Genomic DNA, 7994 nt, shown 5'->3' on the forward strand with positions numbered 1-7994 from the left:
AAACAGGCCCAGGGTGCCGTACATCCTCCATTCCAACCTTGAGCACCGCGGTGGAAAACGCCTTCCCTGCATTTAGCTGACAGCCGTCTCCTTGTCGCTTTCCACCTCCTGATACTAATTCAAACGCCACCCAGGCTCCTTGGCTGCAGGATCCTAGATTTATTCTGGAAGCCGGACCCAGAAGGGCAGTCAAGAGGCCTCTCTTCCGCCGAGGGAAAACAGAACACTCACAAAAGTATTTGTCAAGCAGATTCATGCTAAGTTGGTTTGGTTTTTTTAGTTGGCCGGGGGCCTAGAATCCGACTGGCAGCAATGGAGCGGACAGATGGGATCCTATATGAAGCTGCTGATGCGTTCAACTTAGAAAGAGAAGAAAACCTTATTAGTCAAGGTTTCAAAGGCTGCGACTTCACAGGAAGCCTTCTCCGGCCCAGCCAGCTGGGCCTGCATCCCTGGCTGGTACCGCCCAGCTTTGCCAGGCCCTGCTCGAGGCTCCCAGCGTCTCAGCCAGGTGCCAGCAGCCGAAAGCCGGCCCTATGCTTGTCCCCCAAGAGCTGCTGCTTCCTGAGTCCCCGGGGGTTTCTGTCTGCCCTCCCGCGGGCTGGACCAGGCAGGAAGCTCTCCAGAGCTACCTCCCTGTCCCATCCTTGCTCTGAGCTCAAAGGGACCTGTTCTAGGTTGAAGTGTGCCCCCCACCCAAATTCATAGTTTTTTGGGGGGACACCCAAATCTCTTTTATTGCGGGGGGAAGTGGAGTGGTCTCTCACTGCACGGTTCGTTCATTGGCGCGGCCTCCTGAGTCCCGCGGCTTCGTCACAGCCAGAAGCTCGCGTGCGCTAGAGAAGGGCTCGATGCGCAGGGCCTCAAAGGCTTCACGTGCCCTGAAGGCTGTAGCCCCACAGTGGCTGGGGCCTGAGGCTGTGCTGTCTGGCTGGTGAGGCCACACTCGCCCAGTGTCTTGCCATCGTCCGGAAGCTGGCTGTCCTAGTACAGCCGCTGCTCCTCCGGCAGCCGCTTGAGGACGCCCTCGACGGTGCGTTTCAGCTCGAACACGGTGCTCGATTCCTTGCGTCTGTGAAGATGGTGGGCTTGTGGCGCCAGATCACGCGGAACACGTCCGTCACGGCTGCTGCCGCTTCCCCTCGATGCGCCGGCGTGGCCGCACCTCCAGATTCATGTGTTGAGGTCCTAACCCCAAGTATCTCAGAGTGTGACCTTGTTTGGAGACAAGGTCTTTGGAGAGGTCGTAGTTAAAGTGAGGTCCTTAGGGCGGGCTGTACTCCAAGATGATGTCCTTACAAAAGGGGGACACGTGGACACAGACACACGCACAGAGAGAAGAGACTCAGGTAGAAGGCGGCCATCCACAAGCCAAGGAGACAGGCCTGGGGCAGATCCTTTCCTTGGGGCCCTTGGGAGGAGCCAGGCCTGCGGACACACTGATCTCAAGCTTCTGGCCTCCAGACAAATGTCAGTTGTTTAAGCCGCCCGGTTTGCAGTACTGTGTCAGGGCAGCCCTGGCAAAGGAATACATGACCTTACCCAAGAGGCCTCCCATCTCATGGGCTCCACCCCCCAGGATCCCAGCATGTGGCCTGGACACAGACATCTGCCCGGCCCAGGGGTGCTCACCAGGCCTGCTCTCCTGTCACGCCCACCCGGCCCCCGCCACGGCCATCCACTGGTCCGTATATCCCCTCGCTGTGGCCAGGTGGAAATCTCCCTTCCGAGGAGCTAGAGGAGTGGTCTGGGCTTGAGTTCATCGTCACCTTCTGAGAGCCCTGGCGGAGGTGTCCCAACCCACAGGGCTGAGCCAGCCACCCTGGGACAGAGCCTGGGAGCACCCTGAGTCCAAGATGCCTCACCTCGCCCGACATCTGCACACCTGCAGTGTCCCAGGCACTGGGCAGCAGCATCGATGACACTAGGATGGATGAGACTGGGCTTCCCTGTGGTTGCAGAGCTCACAGTAATCCTTTACGTATGCTTTCAGGAGGTCAATAAGCAAAGCGTATTATACAGCGTTGTATCCTCGCTCACCAGGGTGGAAACCACCAAGTCAGTCCTCCTACGGCTCATCGCGAGTGCCCACTCCACGCCATGCGTCAGCGATCTCACTTAAGCCCTTCAGAGATCCTTCCAGGGTAGTTAACATCATCCCACGTCACAGACGAGGAAGGCGATGCTCAGAGAGGTTGGGAGCTTGCAGAAGGTGACAGAGTTGCTAAGGGACCCATTTGGGGTTCAAACTTGACCCCAAAATTTGTGCTGAGACCACCCTGGCAGGCTCCCTCTCCAGGCTCGGCCCACACGCGCTGCACAGGGTGTCGTTCTGAGGACCGGGAGGGCAGTTCTGCCAGGCCGTGGGCTCTGGGGTCACCCCCTACCCCCAACCTGTCTCACAGCACCTGGCGTTTCCGAATTTTGCTTTATGAAAAAGTTTCGAGTCGCACGGCCACTGAGCAAACAGAAGAGCGGCTTCGTTCCACAGCGTGTGGAGCTAGTTTTCTGTACTCGTGACAGCGTCAAATCATTCTCCTCCGGGAGTTGGGAGGGCAGACAGGCAGCCCTCATCCCACCACACAGTGTTTGCGCTGGACCACAGATGTGGATAAACCCGGGACCCCGCCCTCAGCCCCCCGATGGCTGTTTGACAGCCATCACACAAAACTCTCAGGTCCTGTGTGGGTGCATATCAAGGTCTGTGGGCACCCCAGGGGTGGGCCTGGACCTTCCAACCACGCCCGGCTTTTCCGTCGCCCACACCCCAGCAGCTGCTGCCCCCCTCTGCGGGACGATGAGGGTGAAAGTACTTGGAAAGAGGAAGGAGAGCTCAGCTTAAGGGGGCTTCCGGTCCAGGTGGGCAGAGGGGCTGGGAGGGTGGGGGAGATGATGAAGAGTTTGGGGTGGCAAGGGCCCCCCTCTTTTCTGACTCGGACAAAGCTTTCTTAGGAAACACTGCACTTAATCTCCCCATTTCGAAGCGAGGAAAACTGAGGCCCACTGGTCACAGTGGAAGGTCCTGGGCCAAGCCAGGTGAGGGGCCTCCCCCTACATTCCCAGCCCACCTGGGCACCAGGAAGCCTCAGGTCCCCCTGCCCCTTGCCCTGCCCCTCCTCTCCCCCGGTTCCCATTTCCTGTCAGGCTCGCTGATCCATTCAGGTCAGAGCCACGGGCTGGAGGCCAGGCAGAGAGGTCACTGCTAACTGCATGCTAATGACAGCAGGGACCAATCAATCTCCCCCTTAATCAGGCAATCGATGTGCACTGCAGGTGTGTCCGATCCAGGCCTGCAACGGAGGTGTAGGGAAGGGGGAGGGAGGGGGAGAGGAGGCTGGGTAGTGGGGAGCTCGCTCCCAGCCCCGTCCTCTTCTGCATCCCAGAGAGTCAGCTGCAAATTGAAATCACTGCTCAGGAAAGAACTGAGGGGGAAAGAGAAAGGGGAAAAAAGATGGCATCTTTTTAATCAAGGCTCAGAGCTGCCGTCGCTAATGAATTCAAGGTTCTCGGGAACCCCAGGGCAAGTCAGGGAGGATAGAAGCCAAAACACTTCCTCCTTCCCCTCCCCTCGTCCCCTTAATGGGGGGGGGGGCGCGTTTAAACCTTCGACTGGAGGACCAGGAGGTTCCCCGCGTCCTCCTGCCTTTTGGAGTTGGAAGGGTCACCCAAGGTCACGGCCAGGCCCCTCCCACCCAGGACTCCTCTGTCAGGGTCCCTCTCAGCCTTGCTTTAAGAGGGACTGTTCTTAGGAGAGGTGCCAACAGGCTGTTTCCTGGTTCTTTCTCTGAATAGCCCTCCTTTGCACCCGCTGGAGTTTTCAACCTTTACCACTGATTGCGTACCTACTGTGTGCCGGCTTTAGAGACAACAGCGCCCTGAGTTCTCACAACCCCCTCATGTATGTAACCTAGTTGCTAAGATTATCCCATTTTACAGATGAGAAAACCAAGGCTCAGTCAGGATCATGGAATCTGCCAACATTTCAGCCAAGGTGGGAGGGCGGGGACACGGCCCCTTGGCCTCCAAATTCTCTTCCCAGGAGCCCCACAGTCACTCCGGCTCCAAGATCCTAGTTAGGATCATGGCACCACACACACACCCCATGCTCTGAGGTGCCCTGATGCTGCCCCCCAGCTCTGCAGCTCCTCAGCCCCCCACCACCTGCCTCAGCTTTTCCCCGTTTACAGATTAGCCTAGGATTCAGATCTAATTGTCTGTGGCGTTCCTTCATTTCCAAAGTGTGAAGGTACCGAGTTATGGCAGTTGGCACTTAGGCTGTGTTTGTTCCTTACCGGCTGTGTGCTTATAAGCAAGTTGCTGGCTGTCTCTGGGCTCAGCAGACAGCGTGTGTGGCGTGACCCAGCTACCAGGCCCTGGCCCACTGTAAGGCCTTCCCTGTGCCTCACTTCCCCATCTCGACAGATGAGTCACCTGAGACCCAGAGAGGTTAACTAACTTGCCCAGGTTCACCCAGCAAACCCAGGGCAGCACAGGCGCTGAGCACGTCCCTGTGCCCAGAAATCCTGAGAACCTTCCACTCCCACCTCTTCTCCTCGCCGCCCCCAGAGCTGTCAGATGCAAGAGCAGAATGAAGAGCTGGCCGGAGAAGGAAGCGGGTAAATGATGCTGGTTAAGGAATTCATGGCCTGGGAGATGTATTCCCAGAGCAGCTCACTTCAAAAGTTCTGTCGCTAAGGGCTCTTCGCAGGGAAACTACGCAAAAACTGAGGTTCTAGGCCACGCCCATGGAGGGGAGAAGGTGGGCCTCATCTGCTTCTCCATCAGGCCTGCCTGGCCTGACCTACCTTCCCAAGTGGCATGCTCTCCCACCGTGCACAGACACTTACACTCACACACACGCAGCTACAGCCTTGGGAGGTCCCGGCCCCCAGCCTGAGAAACCCCACCCGGGGCAGCTTAATCGCAGTGGCAGGGGTTGCTCCCGGCCCCTCTACCCAGGACAGGCCTCGTCCTGGAGGAACGGCAGCAAGGCACCAGAGCTTCGCCGTGCGAGGTGACCGCCAGCTGCCGCATTTGAATTAGAGCTAATTTAGCGAAATACATGTGAGCAGTTTACGTTTCTCTCACGTAACTGAAGTTCACTGTCATTGGCTCCGCTGCACTTGTCACACCTCAGGTGGTCCGTAGCCACACGTTATAACCGAGGCTGAGCCTGAGAGCTGCCGCCCGCCCCGGCCGGCCGTGCGGACACAGCACATCAGAAGGTGCTACTGGACAGACTGTCTCCTAGAGACGTGGGTCTTCCTCTTCCTGGGTCTGCTTCGCTCTTGTCTCTCATTGGGTATTCCTCTGGTTGCTCCTCCGGTACGTGGTCCAGCATGACCGTCATCAGCACTTCATCACGCCCTCTCCTCTAACGCATCATCCCAGTCCCTCCTAGGTCAGAATCCCAGGAGAGAAAGGGGGATGGCTCAGCCCCACCTGCAGATGAGCGCGGCTCCCCGGTGCAGGCAGCGGCGCCCAGGGTGTCAGGGCTGTGCCTGGGAACCCAGCGCTGTGGGCAGGGTATACTCAGGAGGGATAGGGCTCCAGCGGCCAGAGCACTGAGAGTGCGAGAGAGTGAGCGAGAAGGGACACCATATGTAAATGCCACTGGGGAGGGGGAGGGGGGGACGTGCCTCCCTGCTGAAGGTCCCATATTCCCAGCAACTCTAGGAGAGAGGTCCTCTTGGTCACGTTCTACAGGTAAGAAAACTGAAGCCTGGGGAGGGAGAGCTAAGTAATTTATCCAGCATCACACAGCCAGTAATTGACAAACCCTCAAGGTCACGTTCCCTAAGATGACCGTCCTGAGAACATGGCTGCCTCTCCGAGACCAACAGGCTGGCACCAGTACGGGCTGCCCATGGGCTTCCCTCTCCCCACACTCAGATCTTCTTACTGTTTTATCTCCCATGAGGAGAGAAGGGTCCCCACCACTCTGTAAAAGTAACCTCACCCAGACCACAGTTGAAGGTCACCAGGCCTAAGTGACTGTGGTCCCGCAGGAGCCCTGGCCTGGAGACAAGCCTCCTTACCAGGGTGTGCAGGGCACAGGGTGCGAGGACGAACTGGCAGCCGTGTTTCTGCTGCTGTCAGCATCGGAGCTCTGGGCGGTGTGTATTCACGACCCCCAACCTCAGTAGCTCGACACAATGAAGGTTTCTTTCTTGTTTGTGGCACATTCCAATGAAGCTTATTGCAGGAGGGGAGACTGTGCCCCATGCAGTCATCCAGGGACCCAGGCTTCTTCCAACTCGTGGCTCCACCATCCCCCAGAGCAGGAGCCAGCAAGCTTTTTCTGTAAAGGGCTACATAGCAAGTATTTTAGGCTTTGCAGGGCGTACAGTGGCAACTACTCAATTCTGCCATCGTGGTATGAAAGCAGACATAGACAACACAGAAAGGAATGAGCATGACCATGTTCCAATAAAACTTTATTTACAAAAACAGAGGGAGGGCCATAGCTTTCCCACCACTGCCCCAGAGCCTTGGAGTCCCTCATTGGGCCCTCTGTATCTGACGAGGAGACCAAGAAAGAGAAAGCTATGGGGGATCATACAGGAGGCTTTGGGGGCCAGGCCTGGAAGTGGCATACATTACTTCCCCCCACAGAAATAAGTGGTTATTTCTGCATGCCACTGAGATTTGGGGGTTGTTTGTTATGCAGCATTATTGTAGCAATAAATGATACACTCTTTTTTTTTTTTTTTTTTGGCTGCTTTGGGTCTTCATTGTTGGGTCTTCGTTGCTGCACACGGGCTTTCTCTAGTTGTGGCGAGCGGGGGCTTCTCTTCGTTGCAGTGCGCGGGCTTCTCATTGCGGTGGCTTCTCTTGTTTCAGAGCTCGGGCTCTAGGTGCGTGGGCTTCAGTAGTTGTGGCTCGCAGACTCAGTAGTTGTGGCTCGCGGACTTCAGCACGCGGGCTCTAGAGCGCAGGCTCAGTAGTTGTGGCGGACAGGCTTAGTTGCTCCACGGCATGTGGGATCTTCCCAGACCAGGGCTTGAACCTGTATTCCCTGCATTGGCAGACGGATTCTTAACCACTGCGCACCAGGGAAGTCCCAACGATACACTCTTGTTCTCTCCATTTTGAAGATGGAAAAAAGGAGGTTATTTGCTCAAGGTCTGACAGCGGGTAAATGGCAAAGCCACTCCAGGAGAGCTAAAGCTTTTGTCTAAAGATTCGACATCTGCTTGATCCCCTCAACTATAATGGTGTCTAGCACACAGTAGGCGCTAATATTTGTGGAGTGATAGAATCCTGCTTTTGAGTGGTCGTGACCGAGAGGCCCTTCTCACTCTCAAGGACAGCATGAGGGCATTGACTTCCCTACAGCGGGGAGAGGGGGAAGCCCCTGAGCCAGCAATCGCAACTCCCCCCATCGACAGGAGCCTGAAATGAAGGCTGACACGAGGGACCCATTCCATTCCCGCTCACTTATGCACTTTGTTCTCTAGCAGACCCGGGGGAAACGGGCAGAATCAAAGGATGAGGAGAGAAAGGCTTTTTTAAAAGCCCTGGGCTTCTGACATGATGACAGCCCCTTTGGGAAAGATACGGAGAAGAGGGTGCAAGGGGCAGGGGCGGCTCAGAGCAGGAAGGAACTGCCCAAGGGCCATGTTGGAGGATAATGGAGGGAGAGAAGCTTGACCGGGCCCCTTCACAAGCATCTTACTGGCCCCTGTTCACCCCAACCCTGCAGCTCCAAGAGCTCCCCAGAGAGCCCCTACTCTTCTCAGCATCAGCTCTGAGAGCAGCGGAAGAGCTTTCCTCATTGGCTGGATATTTCACACACACACACACACACACACACACACACACACACACACACACACGGAAGTGATTTCACTTATCTGATTTTCCCCATCATGCACCCATGCTCCAATAACCTTATGATTTCATCGTGTTCCTGCACCTGTTCCTCGGCAGGATGGGTGTACCTCTAATTGAAAAGAAATGCAGAAGTGCACAGGCATGCGTGTGCACCACTC

The 7994-nt window shown here is 56.5% G+C and overlaps 1 pseudogene across 1 annotated transcript; it reads right to left on the reverse strand.

Annotated features, from left to right (window-relative positions):
- Positions 1-763: 763 nt before the first annotated feature.
- On the reverse strand, positions 764-1763 carry LOC309823740 (elongin-B-like; annotated as a pseudogene). The gene is made up of 2 exons: positions 1633-1763; positions 764-1188 (listed from the first exon to the last, which is right to left on the reverse strand). The product of its transcript is annotated as an elongin-B-like (transcript).
- Between the last annotated feature and the right edge of the window lie 6231 nt (positions 1764-7994).

The sequence above is a fragment of the Grampus griseus genome (assembly GCF_964374135.1).
Source record: "Grampus griseus genome assembly, chromosome: 6".
Classification (NCBI taxonomy): domain Eukaryota; kingdom Metazoa; phylum Chordata; class Mammalia; order Artiodactyla; family Delphinidae; genus Grampus; species Grampus griseus.